The sequence below is a fragment of the Equus caballus genome, chromosome 9 (genome assembly GCF_041296265.1).
Source record: "Equus caballus isolate H_3958 breed thoroughbred chromosome 9, TB-T2T, whole genome shotgun sequence".
NCBI classification, from domain to species: Eukaryota; Metazoa; Chordata; class Mammalia; order Perissodactyla; family Equidae; genus Equus; species Equus caballus.
The window spans coordinates 92,038,837-92,056,873 of NC_091692.1; positions in this window are offsets into that span (position 1 = coordinate 92,038,837).

An 18,037-nucleotide genomic window follows, 5' to 3' on the forward strand; every position below is an offset into this window, starting at 1 on the left:
CAAAAAAGCAGAACAGAGACACAAAAAATAAATAAGGAACAAACAAAGAAACATACCATAAAAACTACGTAATTCAATGTGTAGAGCAAAACACACAGGATGAGAAACAAAGGAAATGCCGAAAAACTGGAAAACAAGTGACATAATGACAGCATTAAGCCCTAATACATCAATAATCACCCTAATCGTGAATGAATTGAATTCTCCAATAAAAAGACACAGAGTGGTGAGATGAATTTAAAAACAAGATCCAACAATTTGCTGCCTCCAGGAAACACATCTCAGATCCAATGACAAACACAGGCTCAGAGTGAAGAGACGGAAGATGATATTTCAAGCTAATGGCAAACAAAAGAAAGCAGGTGCCACAATATTTATATCAGACAAAGTAGACTTCAAGATAAGGCAGGTAAAGAGACACAAAGAGGGGCAGTATACAATGATCAAAGGGACATTCCATCAAGAAGAAATAATGCTTATAAACATCTATGCACCCAACACAGGAGCACCAAAGTACATAAAGCAACTATTAACAAACCTAAAGGAAGATACTAAAAGTAATACAATAATAGTATGGAACCCCAACATCTGAGATGCTGATTTTGACACTTTGTAAGTAAACCATTTTTATGCCTATTTGTTTTTGCTTGGATAGTTATCATGTTTCAATGAGTCGTTATAAACAAAGATAGTTAATTAGTTAATTAATTTAAAAATACATGTCAGACATTTTCAAAGTACATGGCAATATATTACACACACCAATCCTCTATAATGAATAGGAAAGCTACAGAATATGTACAATCCCTTCACAGAGTTATGTCCAGTGAGATATATAAGCAATATGAAGATAAAATAGAGGATTTGGGAGGGAGATTCAGCAGAGCCAATCAAGTGCTCTGATTCCCACCTTTTAAGGAGAAGACTGACCCTTCACTTCAGGTTCAAGAGGACTTCATAGAGAGATAAATATCTGACTATTTGTGATATTGTAATTTATGAGATACATATGTATTTGGTCATTCAGATGACTGAAACATATTTCTCAGATACATTTGGTCTTCATCCACAGTTCCTGGCTCACAGCTTACAAAACCCTTGGAATTTTTTTAGTGAAAAGAGAAATGGGAGCATCTTTTATTATAATATTTGTCCTCTTGTCCTCAGTCCTTGAAAACATTTCAGGGCCATGCAGGTGAAATGGGTGTCTTGTTTATATTAATGAAGGTAACTTTTGGACCTCACCCAGGGTGGGGGCTGGTTGCCAGGAGGACCAGTCATGTGGTCTGGGGATTGGAACTTTCAGTCCCACCCCCTAATTTCTAGGGAGGGGAATGAGGGGGGCTTGAGTTAAAGCAATTGCCAATGACCAATAACTTAGTCAAGCATGACTATCTAATGAAGCCTCCATAAAAACCCAAAAGGACAGCTTGTCGATGGGTCCTTTTTTTGAGTGCTTCCATGTTGGGGAATCAGAACACTTCCATGTGCCACCATGCTGGGCCCCAAGCTCAAAGAGTACAGAAGCTCCTTTGTTCAGGACCTCACCCTAAATATCTCTTCATCTGGCTCCTGATTTGTATCTTTTAATATCCTTTGTAATAAATCAGTAGTCTAATGAGTAAGTGGGTTTTCTTGAGTTCTGTGAGAATTTCAAGCAAGTTAATTGAACCAGAGGAACATGTCATTGGAACCTCCAGTCTGTAGCCAGTATGTCAGAAGCAGAGGTAATAACCTGGGCTTGCAACTGGCATCTGAAGTAGAGGGTGTTCTTCTGGAACTGAACCCTTTACCTGTGGAATCTGATTCTATATCTGGGTATATAGCGTGAGAATTGAGTTGAATTCTCAGACACGCTGCTGGCATCTGAGAACTGCCTGTTGGGGTGGGGAAGCCTAAACACGCACACACACAGGAATTGGGTCCAGGAAACCTTTACACCTAAGCAGTTGGGAGGCTTGGTGCATGGGAGGCAAATTTCTGCCCATGAAATCCTCAGGGTAGGAGCAGGACTAACTGCCTTGATGGGTCACCCCGTAGAGTTGTATTTGTCTCCAGATCTACCTTCATTCCCAGAGTGTGCTCCTTATGGGATTTGTAAGGATTCATCAAGGATTAGGCATTAGAGATCCAACAGAGAGTCATCTGTGTCCTGTCCAACAGAATTGCCAAGTGGATCAAAGAAGCTAAAGGTGAATGCTAATTTCTTAGAGGCTCTGGATAGATTTGCAAGAGACCCCTTGGAGTAATGATGCATCTGTCCAAGGCAGAGGAACTTTCTGTCAGAGAGGGAGCAATTTTCAGCAAAGGCCTATCAGAGAAAAATCTTTCACATCTCCCCAGAAAAAGTACAAACCTATCATCCAGTCAGAACTAGCTCTCCCTCTTTCTCCTCCCACTTGCCTATGCTTCCATCCCAAAACCATCAGTTACTGCAGCAAGAGAGAGAGTGAGAAGGAAGAAAGATACTCTCTACCTCCCACTGTCATCTGCACAGTGCAAGGCTGTCATGGTACGGAATGGGGATGCAGAAAATATTGATGTTTAAAACCAGTCTAGATTTTCTTACAAAGAATTGAACATTGTCATTACTGGAATGAGTGTTTTATGACTTAGAGTAAATTTAAGACAATGAATTAACCAAGAGTGAGCAGAAACATCTTGAAGTCTGTCCATTTATTTTTTCAATTAATACAAGAAAAAAAGCTTTCCTCTCTGAATGAATTTTAAGGGAATAGTAGAAGGAAAATAAAAGTGCTTTTAATTTCATTCCAATAATGTACCTTAAAGACATATTCTTACGGATAAAATTATAACAACCTTAGTTAAAACAGTGATGAGGGAATTCCAGGCATTAAGAGAACATATTGAAAGGATATCTAATATAGAAATGAATAGTCAAGCAGCACTTGAATATTAAGGCTATGTAGTAGTGGGAAGCTATAGTAGGATGGGAGAAGATGATTCCAGGTAGCGTGACCACCAGATGTGAAGGTCCAGAATTGTAAAAGTGAGAGAGGAAGTGTCTTCCTGTATCTTTTTATATGGGTGGTGTGCTCTGTTTAATGCTATTTTATGTTTTCTTGCTTTGTGTTGTGCTTTATTTGAATTATAGAGGTAAGAAATGTTGTTACCACCCAAGGGGCGTCCTCTTCTTGCTTCAAGACATGCCAATAGTCATGAGGCAAGGTGGTAGGAGAGAAAGGGTTCCTTTACTACAGCTTTCTAGCAAGAGGGAAGATGGCCAAATAATGTCTGAAAGAACCATCTTACGGAACAAAGACTACAGACCAGTTATATTCAGGGCTGGTCTTCAGGTGGGGGAGGTGGCTGGTCTCTGGATGGAGCCTCCATCTTGTCTCTGGGTGGGGTCACACATCTGGTCCCAGTTCCTGACTCCTTTGTTTTACTGGATATGCATCAGAGAATGAAGCAATGCCCTACACCCTGATCTTTCAGTTGTCGTTGATGATGGCTATCAGCATAGGCTCTCTGCCTGGGGGTCATCATATTCATAGAGAACACAAAAAGACAAAGTTATGGGGCCTGCCCAGTGGCATAGTGGTTAAGTTCTCACATTATGATTCTTTGGCCCTGAGTTCCCCAGTTCAGATCCTGGGTGTGGACCTACACACCAATTGTCAAGCTATGTTGTGGCAGGCATCCCACACATAAGTAGAGGAAGATGGGGACAGATGTTGTCTCAGGGCCAGTCTTCCTCAGCAAAAAGAGGGGAGTTGGCAGCAGATGTTAGCTCAGGACTAATCTTCCTCAAAAAAAAAAAATTAAAAAATAAAGAACAAAGTTATCATCTTAAAGAAGCTGGGAGGGGCCACAAAATCTACAGAGCATGTCTGGGCTAGTTAATCAGAAGTCATTCAAAGTTACAATATGGTTTCTTTTCTACAATATGGCTTCCCTTATGTTGATCTTGTGTTGAGCTGGTATCAATGTGCTGTGATAAAAACACACAGCCTATGATCAGGCCAAGGATAAATGTTAGCTCACCCGCATTGTCTTCAGAACATGGTTACTATACATAGGTAGCCCTTCTCTGAATGAATAAAAAGATATTTTCTATCTGAATTAACATTTTTAGCACTCTGAAAAAGGATTTTAGTTTTCTCATAGTAATATAATTGTTTAAAAATGTACCTAGGTTTTGTTTTAATCAAGTAAGGTAAGACACTCAGACATGGAAATGACTGTCAAGAAGGAAGAAGTTTTATACCCATAGGTTCCTAGAGACAAGAGGCACTGCCCACTGTGTAGAGGTCCACCAGGGTCAGTCAGAAGGCAGAGTGACCGGAAAATGTAGGCAAGAGCCTTTATTATAGTTCCTGTGAGAAAGAATGGTTGAGTCAGGGTAAGTAGGCTTGGACTGGCTAGTTTGAATGATTTCAGTGAGTTTTGGAGGACAAGGATTGTCCTGAGTTGTCTGGTACCTGCCCTGGTGTGCAGGGAGTGACATGTGAGAGCTCATAAAGGAGGTAGTTTGGGGATGTGAGCTCTGGATGTGTCGGTTTGCATGTGAAAGGTGCATGCACAGGCCCATTATTTGCAATTTCTAAGAATTACCTTGGAGGCGAAGTCTCCCCCCAGGGGCCAGAGCATCAAAACTGCAGAAAGCAAGGAAATATAGTTAATGCAATAATTAAGTTTTGCATTAGTTAATTAGAAAAAAAGTTTTCAGGGACCCACCAGTGGCATAGTGGTTAAGTTTGTGCACTCTGCTTGGGCAGCCTGGGGTTTGCAAGTTAGGATCCTGGGCACAAACCTAGCACTGCTTGTCAAGCCATGCTGTGGCAGCATCCCATATAAAACAGGAAGATTGGCACAGATGTTAGCTCAGGGACAATCTTCCTCACAAGGGAAAAGGAAAGTTTTCAAAATGGGACCAATGCCCTCCACATAAGTCTACTTGAATTCTTCTTCTACAGATATTTCTTAGTCCAGATTATATAACCCTCAAACAGGAACAATGTGTAACTAAGATGAAATCAACTGGGTTTGTACTAAGTTCATTATCCTTGACCCCATTTTAAAATTACCAGATAAAATAGAGGTTGTATAGTTAAAATTGAATATAAGATAAACAATTGATTTTGTTAAGTATAAGTATGTCCTAAATATCATATGGGATATACTTATAAAAAAATTGTTGTTCATCTGAAACTCAAATTTAACTTGGAGTTCTTTATTTTTATTTGCTGAATCTGGCTAGCCAATCCCATTTCAAAATATTGACTGTAAGGTCTCCTCTACTGATTACTTCACATTTCTGGAAAAGCTCATTTCTTCCTGTTGAACAGAAGCAGTTTGAGTAAACTTCTTCATTGTGACTATTTTAGCTTTCATTGAAGATAAAATCTTAAATGAGTTATAATTAATGCATCATCTTTTCCTCCTTTCTTCAAATATAATAAAAGGCATATATTTTCCTCAATAACTTGTGTAACATCCATATTTTCTTTTTAATCTCTATACATCTGCATCATGCAATTTATCATACATTCCTAATTTGCATCTAATTTTGAATTAATTTCCTCTTTCTTCCTTTGGGTTTTTCTAATGAGAAATGTTACATTTGCAAAGGGCTCTTATTAACCATACTTGCTTGATTGTAACACCTTGTGGGTAGTTATCATATAATTGTCTTTTTTAAAATTATTATTTCTATTTGTTACATATTGGTTGCTGCTCATTTTACCTGCTAAATGTGTCACAGTCTCACTAAAGGAAGCAAGTTCTTTCCCTGTGGAGCTTTCATGGAAGTTTCGTTAAAAAATAAGTTAACACTTGTAGAAGCCGCTGGAATTAATGGCTAAGCATCCTGGGAGTTACATATAATTGGGAGTCAAAGGTCAGGGTTCAAGTTTCTGTATCGCACCTGCTAACTCTGAACCACTGGATGACTAGTCATTAAATTTTCCCGGCCTTGATTCCTGTGTATGTTTTAAAAGGAAGAATAAAACCCACACATAGAAAGATGCAACAATCAGAAGACATGCTGAAACTGAAAAAAGCTTTGTAAATTGTAAAGAGCTATACACGTAAGTGTTCACAGCGATATTTCCTCCAGTGTGAATAGTACCACCGAAATCAAAGCAGTGACTATGCCCACGTTTTGTTTCAATTCTATAAATGTTTATTAAGTCCCTTCTATGTGCAAACCCCTGTAGTGGGAAGTATAGAAGATGGAGAATTTAAACAAGTCAGCCAAACAAAGCTCTATCCCAAACTCACAAAGTAATAGAAGCAACGACAATGCACTGCTTCTTTCTATAAGCAGCTATCAAGGGCTTAATTGGGAGCAAGTACAGTGTAGATTTAAAGGGATAGAAGGATGATGGAATGTTTAGGAGGATGATTTTTGTGTCCCTACCATTTCCTATAAGGGCAAACAGTCAAAGGAAGTTAAGCAGTGCATTGCATTCTTCAGCAGTAGCTCTCCACCCAGGCAGCACATTAGAATAAAATGAGGAGCTTCGAAAAATTCTGATACCCAGGCTGTGCTACAGATAAATTAAATCAGAATATCTGGAATGCTTCTTAATATCCCCCAGGTGATTCCAACAGGCAAAGCTGGAGAACCATTGTTCTAAAACAGCCTGCAATTAACTGCCATTGACATCCTCCCTCCAGGGCTTAATAAAAGTTGGCTAATTTGGCTTCAGTTCCTCCCACTGATGCTTCATCAAACCCTCACCTCCCCCACTTTCCTGTAATCAAGATTGGGGTGGGACAGAGGGCAGTTATTTGCCCTGTGGGCTTTCTGACTTTTTCCTTCTCTTTATATGACCATCTCTCTCCACAAGAGGTTACTTCAGGAGAAGCACTTTCAGAGAAACGTATGTCCTATTCTCTTCCACATTGGAGGAATCAAGACCAAAAGAGGAAGGTGAGGATGAGAGAATGAGCTGAATACACTCTAAACAGCCTTAGCACAATGGGCAGGAGAGCAGGAAATGAGGCAAGAGGGTTGCGATAGATTTATAAGAAAAATATGCATTTGGTCATTCAGATGACCAAAATACATTTCTCATGTATATTTGGTCTTTTTCCGTGGTTTCTGGCTCACAGCTCCTAAAACTCTTGGAATTTTCTTTGTATTAAGAGTGTGATAAAGGAGTCTTTTATTATGTTAAGGAGGTTACTTTTGGGATGCCCCTATGTCAGCTAATTTTGGGAGCTGATTGCCAGGGCAGCCCACTTTGTGATCAGAGGGTTGGAACTTTCAGTCCCACCCACCCACTCCCACCTCCCAGGAGCGGACAAGGGGTGGAGATGGAATTCAATCACCAATGGTCAATGATTTAATGAACCATGCTTATGTAATGAAGCTGTTACCACACAAAATTGGGGTTCTCTTGCCTAATGCACATAAAAAAGCCAATTATTACAGCATCAGCTTTTGGGAAAAGAAACGTACATTTATTTTGCGAGATGGATCTGCAAGGAGATGGGGCACGTGCCCTCAGATCTATCTCCTCGACCCAGAGCTTGGGACACAATTTATGGGATGAAGGGCAGGGCAGTCTGAAGTGTGGAGACGGATGATTGGAGGTGAGCAGAAGAGAGGTAATTGATGATCTGCCCGAGCACAGTCAAGCTTCACGCCTCTTCACAGGACACGTGTTCACAAGATGGCAGCATTACCATGATCTAAAGGGGGAATTTTTAGCTCCTCGACATCAAAAAGGTCGCTTATTGAGCACTTGCATACACCCACTTGATGGGTTGGTGGTCTCAACTGGGCAAGAGTTCTCACTTCCTGAAAGACAACCCTTAATTACTCTGTTGATAAGGTGGTGTCTGTTGAACTGACCATACAGGGCAAACTGTTACAAAGCCCCCACAAAAACCCAAAGGACTGGATTCAGAGAGATTCCAGGCTAGTGAGCAAGTGGAGATGTTGGGAGAATGGCTCACTCTGAGAGGCCATGGAAGCTCCACACCCTTTTCCCATGCCACACCCTAAGCAACTCTTCCATCTGGCTGTTCCTGAGTTGTATCCTATTATAATAAACTTGTAATCCAGTAAATAAAATGTTTGTCTTAATTCTGGGAGTGGCTCTAGCAAATTAATTGAATCTAAGGAAGGGGTCATGGGAACCTCTGATTTTAACCAGTTGGTCAGAAGTATAGGTAACAAACTGGACTTGCGACTGGAGTCTGAAGTCCAAGGAAGAGGTTGTTGGAACCTCCAGTCTGCAGCCAGTTGGTCAGAAGCACAGGTAACAACCTGGGCTTTTGACCAACACCTGAAGTTGGGGTGGGGAGCAGCCATGTAGACTGAAGACTTAACCTGTGGGATCTGATGCTATCTGTGTGTAGATAGTGTCAGAATGGAGTTTAATTACATGACACCCAACTGGTGTCCCAAGAATTGCTTGTTGGTCTGGGGATCCCCCCACACACACTTTGGAATTGGGCCCAGAAACCAAAAAGGTGAAATTGAACTGAATGTAACTAATTACTGAAAACCATCCAAAAGAATTGGACTGAAAAGGAATGTTATGATGTGGGAATGGGAAATTCTAAAGAACATGGTTGAAGGCAGTGTCTTAACATAGAATAAAATAATTCCATAATGGAACATCGCCAAGTTTTAACTCTTAATAAAACTGGTTACACTGACACTTTCTAGGGAAGTTTAGAGCCTGGATGGGGAAGCAAGTCATATGAATAAATAAATACTGTAAAGTTTAAGAGAAGTTGTGCTAGAAATCCCTGGCATCTAGTGAAACATAAAATACAGATGCAGCGAATTTTACAGGGGAAATGAATCAGAAAACACTTCGATGAAGAAGTGCCTCTTATATGATGAGTGAGCACTGGGCAGAATAAGAGAGACAGTTCTTTGAAAAAGAGACAAAGAGAGGCTTTGAGAAATGCCTGGAATATTTAATGAGATAAATGTAGAACAAATACGGCTGGAGGGTAATTAGGGCTGGTATATAAGAGAAGAATTATGTAAATGGCATGGGAATAGCAATGCTCCAAGAATCGTCTAGGTTCTGGGATAGAATACTGAAACAAAAGATATGAAAATATTTGACCTCATGATCCATCATTATTTAATTTAAACTTCACTACCTATCATTGAGGTAGGTATTGATAACACTTCTTACAGATGAGAAAACTGAGTGTCAAGAGAGTTAGATAAACTTGCCTGAGATCAAATAGTTATTGTAGAATTGGTATTTGATCCTGTATACTTTATCTGTCTTTGAAAACTGTAGTTTAAATTCTTCTATCTATGGAAAGAATTTTAAATTGAAGAAACTATTCTTAAGGAAAAAAGTATTTAAATTATTCCGTTAAAGTGAATCTATCTGAATTCAGCTTTGCAGTAAAGTTAAGCCAACGTTTAAGTTTATCTTCACCAGTTATTAGCTATTGTGGATTGATTGTGTTAATTATTCTGATTAATAACCTTCTTATATGTCTGTTGTTTTCCCTATGAGCTTATAGTTTTTTTCCATCCTGGCATGAGGATCTGCCAGGTCACTTATTTTAGCAAATGCGATGTTAGCAAATGGGACATAAGCAGAATCTTGAAAGATGTGGGTTCATTTCTGCTTTCACTCCTGTGCCATTGAATTAGCTCTCTCTTGCTTCTCCTCAATTGCCAGCATACAGAAGGGATTTGAACGACATGTTCTGGTAGATTCAAAATGCCTATAATTCCTTTTTTGCTCTTTCCATCAAAAGGTAGTCTATTTCACCATCTCTTGAATGTGACTGGGACTTATGATTTGCTTTCACCAATAGAAAATACTGGAAGGGTAACTTATGACTTCCAAACCCAGACTTCAAGAGACCAGGCAGCCTTCACTCTCATTTTCTTGCAATGTAATGTCTTCTATCTGAAAAAAACAAAAGTAGCCTCTCAGAGGTTGAGAGAGCATTTGGTAAGAGAAGAAGAATCATTATAGCCAGGACTAACTGCAAGACATGGGAATAAGATGTTCTTAGACTATCTGGCCCAAACTGAGCCCTTGGGTAAACTCAAATAAGACTGGCTGAGCATAGCCTACATTAATGATCCACAAAATCAGGATGACATCAGACGGATGTTGTTTTAAGCTCCTAAGTTTTAGGATGCTTTATTACATAGAAGAAGATCATTGATGTAAATGTGGAGGAGAGCCAAGCTGTAAAATCCAAACCCATCCTAGAATAGACAACCCCCAGCTGAACAGCCAGCTGATCATAGATACATGAGCAAGCCCCACTGAGGTCAGCTGATCTTGGGCCTCATCGGCAGAAGCCCTCAGCCAGCCTATACACTTAAAGGAAATGATAAATAGATTTTGTTTTGGTATGTTTTGTTACACAGCAAATAGCTGTACCAAAAAAAGAGTACTCGCCACAAAAAAAAGTAGCATTGGCTTCGGGATTGAGTAGTGGGCAGAGGATAGAAAGATAGAAAAGAAACTGTTAGTAGAGGATCAAGAAACAGGAAATTATTTGTGGATTTTGAGAAAACAGCTCAGAAATTACAGAAGAGTAGAAAAATGGCAATTCATGTTGCATGATATAAAACATTTGATAAAAATGTCTGCAGTAATTAGTGGGGAAATGAGAACAGCTTACCAAATGGATTTTTGGACTCAAGCAACAAGATTCCAAGCACAATTTTAAAAGAATCAGCAAGTTGCCTAGATTTTATATGATAAGGGATTATAAGAAAGAGATAAGTTAGAGAAAAAATTGGCACATTTACAAGTGGAATTTAGAGTGAATATATTTGGGGTAAAAAACCCACTGATATAAAAATTAAAACTGATTATCGTCTCTGGCTTCTCAAGCTGTTAAAATACAAAAGACAGGATGCTATCAGAAAGACATTGGCTCAGCATAAAAGTCAAATCAGTGGTATAGCTTTAAGATCCTTTCTTAAGGCTTCTGAATGAATTGAGATAGTATCTAATAAATTCTCCCTTCTAGACAAAAAAAACTTCAAGGAATCTCATGGGAATTTCCCCCAAACAAGATATTCCCCAAATAGAAGTGATTCAATTTAGATAGATATTTCTGTGGTGTGGCATTTGTCAAACAGAGTATCTAAGTGTCTGAAGAGTGTCTAAGCAAGTTTACAGGAAGCCCACAAAATTTTTAAGAGAATTGTACAGATGAAGGTGCCGTACGCTGGACAAGAATGACTGAGAGGGGTTAATTTTTTAAAGGAATCTCTGTCTCCAACTTTCTACAGGGAGGAAGCAAACTAAAAGCTTTGTTCAATGGCATATTTCCAACGTCTCCTTCAGCAGTCAATATGGAGGAAAATGGAAAAGGGAAGATCTTCCAGAGGGCAGGGTTATGGGTCTTGAGGAACACGCTAGAAAGACACTCTGGAAGCATAATCAATGCCCAGTCAGGTAATTTTTTCACCCTGAAATAGGGAGCTTTATAACGTTTGCCTAGATGAATTTTAAATTTTCTACTAACTGGTACCTGCTGTGCCTCTATTTTTCCCTTTGGGGAAGGGAAATGATAATTGCAATTATTCTGTCTCTGCCTCACCATTTTTAGCTTGAGAGTGTAGAGGGAGGTAACTTGACTTTTCTGTTTCCAGGTTGTGGAGTCATGTCACGTCTGAGGTACACAACAAGATCCTGGAATTTGAGGCTGAATTCCAAAGAACAGTGTGGCTGTAAGACCCTTATTAAGACCTCTTGACGTGCTAAGGTAAAGTCAAGCTAATGTTCTGATCTAGAAAAAAGCTGCTTCTCAAGGACATGACTGAATGAGACTTCAGAGATCTTGCGATGAAATTTTAGTTTTTAGTTTTTAGTTTTGCTGGTTTCCCTGACAGGTAGAATTTAAGAGAGAGAGATTAAAATTACTAAAAAGTGATATTTGTATGGAAGAGATGGTCAAAGTCATAGATGGAATACTTAGTTTTAGGAAGGAGAAAGCCTCTTATCTTCTGACCTAGCATGGATGAGTTAAGGAAGGTTGGAAATAGTAAACAATGGAGGTAGAGAAGAACAAAATAAAGTAAGCCTCTCTCTCATATCAATATTTATTGTCTGAAGGAGGGAGAATATTCTCATCTAAGTGTATGGTGGTGACAGTTGGCAACTTGAGGACAGCAGAATGGGAGAGTCCATAAGGAATGGCTGAAAGGCCAAATGTTTAGGAAGAGGGTTTGTCTCAAGATGAAATTCAGATAGTAATTTAGGGGCTGCCCATCCCATTTGGATTGGTTTCTTCTGCAGGAGTGGACATAGGAGGAAAAGAAAGAAAGAAAAGAGAGGATAAATGGAATGACAGGAAGTGATTTTCACATATGCAGAATTTGAAATGTCTTTTCGCTTATTTTCTAAGAGAGAAATCATTTTTTTTCCTCTTTCTTGAATGTAATGCAGAAATTAAAGAGATAAAACCTCTTCCTGGCAAGGTTAATTTCAAAGATTAAACTAGGTAATGTATAAGAAGTCACCTGGAATAGTCCTTGGCGTATAGTAAATACAGAGTAAATGTTGGGGAGCTAATCTCTTTTCTTCCCCCTCCTCCCTTTTTCCTACCACCACTTTCTCTCCTTTTCTCTTTTCCCTTCCTTCTTTTCTTCCTTCCTTCCTTCCTTCATTTTTTCCTTCTAACATGCTTTTCTCTAAGTTGGCTTTTTTAAAATCTCCTCTTCCTGTGTCTATACTGAAGAATATCTATATTCTTGTTTTGTTTTCAATATTTTGATGGTCTGGACATAATTATATTTTAAAACTTTGATTATCTTATCAATTTGATGGTGTAAACTTCTCTTCTCCTCACTCTACACAATTCGACATTTTTTCAAATAACATTAAGTTATCGATGATTAAGTCAAATCAATCAGAGTATCTGTGCATGTAGGAATGGTCTCTGAAGAAATGATATTTCACTTGAACGAAGTATCAGAAACAGTAAGGTGAATTACAAGTCGACTTAAATTTTTTATGCTTACATATTTTAATCACCAACCCGCTTTTTCAAGGGCATTTTTAACCATTCATTTTATTCAAATCTAGTCATCCTCTAGATTTTACCACCAAGAATTGGGTTGCAAGTTTCAGTGACTAATCAGGAAAGTTAGATCACTGTTATGTACTAGAAAACAAAGACAATTTTAATAAAACTGCTAAGGGAAGTCATTAGAGAAGAGGATGTTGTATAGAATGAGATTTATGTTATTAACCATAGTGCAGTCTGAGTTCTTTCAATGAAGATAAATGAATAACTCCATCATCTCAATGTGTAGTCTCTTTAACCAACACACTGTCTGCTCTATGATTTGTGATGGTTTTACACAGGAAAAACTGAGATATATCATGGCTGTCAAATCCTGGTATTCCTGTGAGCTTTCTGAACAGACAGTTGTACCGCTTTCATTATCTTTGTGTTACAGATAATGGATAATAAACCAGCTTATGGTACCCAACGGAGAGCTTCTTGTACCCTAGAACAGTCTTCAAACACACTGTATACGCATTAAACTTTTCTTGCCCTCCGAAGATGCCTTTGAATCAAATAAAAATTGCTTTACTATCAAAATCAAGAATCAATTTTCCAGAGCTCCCTTGTCGAAAAGGATATTTTTATCTATGGTCTCACCTGATTCTTGGGGAATTTAATTCTTCATTTTTCAAAGTTTTGTTGGGAATACTCTAGGATTCACTTGGGACTCTTTTTATAACCCAGACTACCTCCCAATGCCCTTCTTTCTTCCTCATTTCAGACTCCATATATGTAGCATTCTATTCTCTTTTTCTCTGAGTCAATGTACCCCCATCTGTTCTTTGGGGTTTCTTTAGTCCAAAATCTGGCTTCAAAATAGGATGTGATATCTCTATGTAACCCTCCACCTGTCATATACCAGAAGGCAAGCATTTATTTGATCATTCACTCATTTTGGTTGTACAGTTAATTCATGCATGCTCTAATTAAATAAATGAACTTTTTTTTCACCTATTAAATTTAAGACACTGTTCTTGGTTCTTGGATTTCCATATAAAGGAAATATAGTCCTTTCTCTCCAGTAACTCACCAGCTTTCAGAATCTTTGCCACTTTATGTTGTACATTTATTATCATTAAAGAAGAAAAGGCAATGTTTTAAAAATATGGCCCCTGAGGAAGCTTGAAAATCTTAAGAAGTCATATAAAGGACTCTTAGTCTGGGTTTTTTTTTTTTTTAAATATTGGCACCTGAACTAACATCTGCTGCCAATCTTCTTTTTTTTCTTCTTCTTCTTCTCCCCAAAGCCCCCAAGTACATAGTTGTGTATTCTGGTTGTAGGTCCTTCTGGTTGTGCTATGTGGGATGCTGCCTCAGCATGGCTTGATGAATGGTGCCATGTTGGTGCCCAGGATTCAAACCAGCGAAAACCAGGGCTGCCAAGTGGAGCACGCAAACTTAACCACTTGGCCACCGGTTGGTCCCACAGAGGTTTTCTTTTATAGTTGCTGGCATCCTTTATTGGAAAGTTCCTGGAATCTTTTTGTCTGTATTCTATTCCCTGCTATACGTTAGTTAACATTCATTTCAGTCAGTAGGTCTCTCTTGATCTCAGACTCAGAAGATATTCATGCTGATACCTTCTTCTTAGAAAACTTCCCTGCCATCTGCAGAAGGGATGAAGTTGTGATTTGTAACTAGTGGGCTGTGCCGATTTGTCTTGCGTATACCCTATACATGGAGAAAGAGCTCTACAGGAAGGCATGTATTTCTCCGAAAAGCAAACACTGACAGTTCATCCACGTAATGCACATTTCATTGACGACCAAATCACAAGTGACCAGCTTACTGCACAGACAAAATTTAAAAATATATCATAAATATTAAATTATAAAGTTTGTACCAATTGGATGGGAGTGATTTTGGTATCTCTAAGAATTTCTGCACACACTTAGTTGAGTAGATTTCATTTTGCTGTCAGTGGAATGTTTTTAAAATATTTAATTGGCAGAAGTTAAGAGGCCCTACAGTGACTAGCTGTTTATGCATGTACTAAAATTGAAAAAATAGTACTTCGTTACCAGCACCCAAATGTCAGCATTTAACATGCAGTTTTTCAGTTCATATTGATGCCTTTTTTAAAAAATCATTTCAAGTTTTCTCAACATTTTTAAAGTTCTTTCACTAACGTATAAAGTTGATGTTAGTTTATTAAGCTTAGATTTTGGAAACTATGGCATTGCTGCTATTATTTCTTGCTTCATATCTATGATTTTTAAAATATTTCTAATCATTCTATTATAATTTCATATTTAAGATTAATGCCTGACTCATCCATGATGTCCATTATAGCAATTCATTCTGGACATCCTTCCTTCCTGATGTATTGCATGGTTTTATTTCACATATTGACTCTTTCAATAAACTGCTACTAAGTTGATGCATTCCAATTGTTTCTTGTTAGATACCAAAATTTCAAAATTTTATTACTGTTTGGATTATTTAGGTTACGTAAATAAATTTCTTTTTTATGAATTTTCTTTTCTCTAAAATTCTTCTGTTTTTAATAAACTTTCACCAGTTTTCACAAAAGTCATATTAACTTTAATTTTGCCTGTCATTTATGTTTTTATATTTCGAAAAATTTTTTTGAGACAGATTAGCCCTGAGCTAATATCCTGCCCATCTTCCTCTACTTTATATGTGGGATGCTGCCACAGCATGGCTTGATGAGCAGTGTGTAGATCTGCTCTGATCTGAACCAGTGAACTCAGGGCCACCGAAGGGAAGCAGATGAGCTTAACCACTGTGCCACTGGGCCGGCCCCCTTGCATTTCAAACTTTTTGGTTAGAGAATTGCTTCAGTCTCTGTGTATTCTTCCAAGTTCTTTAAATGTTAAATATCGCTAATCTTTAGGTGAGTTTTACTATTGATTTACCGATAACTTAATTCCAAATCAAGCTTAATCCTGGATTCTTAGCTATTGGTAACAAAAATATTAATGTTACATATTTTTTCAGAATTCTTCTCAAACATATTGTATTCATTTGAAAGTATTTCAGATATAGGATCCTATTCTCAGCCTGATATTTTGTTTACTAATTAAATATTATTTTCTAAATAGTAAATATTTTATTAAAAAAAAGTGCAAGCTCACCAGTGACTCTTGGCTTTGAAGAGATCATCTATTGCTTAAACTTCCTATCTGAAGAGAAACTACAATTAAGAATTTTACCAAAAACAAAACCAATCAAAAGTTGTTGAAATCATCCTGATAAATAATAATTTCTTATAAGCTTTATAAATATTTAACATTAATAAATGTTTGATAAGTCAATATTTTGATAAAATAAGTAAGTTAGTTATTTAACAAGGTTTCCATTCACACACTTGACTTTTTGTTAAATTGATCCATAGCCTATGTGAAATGGTGGTATTGCTCTCTCATGCCCTGGAGCCTCAAGTCATTTTCTCTCCTTCCTTTCTTCCTTCATCCCTTTGCCACTTTTCCTCTTTCTAACCCCCTAACCAATATTGGTTAAAATGAAAATAGTTTTCTCTGTGTACTTATACTCCCACATATGTAGAGCTTACTTAAAATGCTACTGTGGGGGCCGGCTCTGTGGCGGAGTGGTTAAGTTCGCACGCTCCGCTGCGGCAGCTCAGGGTCCAGATCCTGGGCGCGGACATGGCACCGCTCGTCAGGCCACGTTGAGGTGGTGTCCCACATCCCGCAACTGGGAGGACCTGCAACTAAGATATACAACTATGTATGGGGGGTTTGCGAAGATAAAGCAGAAAAAAAAAAAGAAGATTGGCAACAGTTGTTAGGTCAGGTGCCAATCTTTAAAAAAAAAATCTTTAAAAGAAAATGCTACTGTGATGTATTCCACAATAAAGCTAAGAGGCAAGGTCATCAATCCTCAATTATCATAAAACTTAGATTTGAAAAGAATTCCAATGTCATTTGTTCTAGCTTTCCACCCACAAACAGGAAACATCTGAATACACACACAAAGATCAACACCATACCTGAAACACTGAGGGACAGTGACAAGGAAGTGACATAACTTTTCCAAGTTCATAAAGCTGCACAGCAAAGCCCCCATTCATTTAAACATTCCCATTAAAGACAGTAGGGGGGAAAGTCAGATTGTAAACTATGACTGCAAGCATGTAACAAACAAGATGAATGGAAAAACAAAGATGTAGTAGAATAGTGAAATTTCAAACGATCCTTTTGGTCTTTGCTCTGGGTTGTGAATGTTCTATAATACTACTTTAAACTCTTGTAAAAAAATAAAATGTAACCATATTAACTAAGTGAAAGAAGCCCTATTAATTCCTTAAGGCACATGTCCAAACGCAACTTCCCTTGGAAGGTTAAGGAATATAATTTTTGGCAATAAATCTATGACAGAGGTCAAGGTCAGGTGAGTGGAGAAGAGAGGTCTATTCTTCCGCTTTCCCTGGAAGAAGTGTACTTGGGCCAAGTTGATCTGCTGAATATGCTGTATGAATTTTCTTTGAGGAGGGATGACCCCCAACTTCCCACAATACACCAAAACTCCTTACAAGCAAATGTGAGAGCAACCTTATCAGTGAAGATACAACCAAACTTCTGGGAAGCTAAGAAGGCTGGCTGTAGGAATTACTGGTGGATGTCAGATGCCCAGTACCTGGAAATCTTGGGACCAATGGGATTTAGAGAGTGGGGAGGAAGCCGCCTAAGCTGAGGGAAACTGTGCCTGAGCACAGTGCCTCTGACTGAGAGAGCAGGGGTGATCCAAGCAATCCAGAGTGAACACCAAGGTCATTGCTGGAGAGTCCTATCTTTGCATCACAAGGTGTATTGTGAAAGGAGTGACACAAATACAAAAAAAGAACTACTGGAGTTTATTCAGTCCAGCAGTACCATAATGACATTGTTGAGCAGTTTCTGCAGCCAAGTCCCCCTCTTTGACATATCTATCTATCTGTCTGTCTGTCTGTCTATCTACCTATCTATGCTTATGTGTGTGTGTATATATATATGTATATTTATGTTATATATATGTATATGTACATATATATCGTTATATATATGTATAT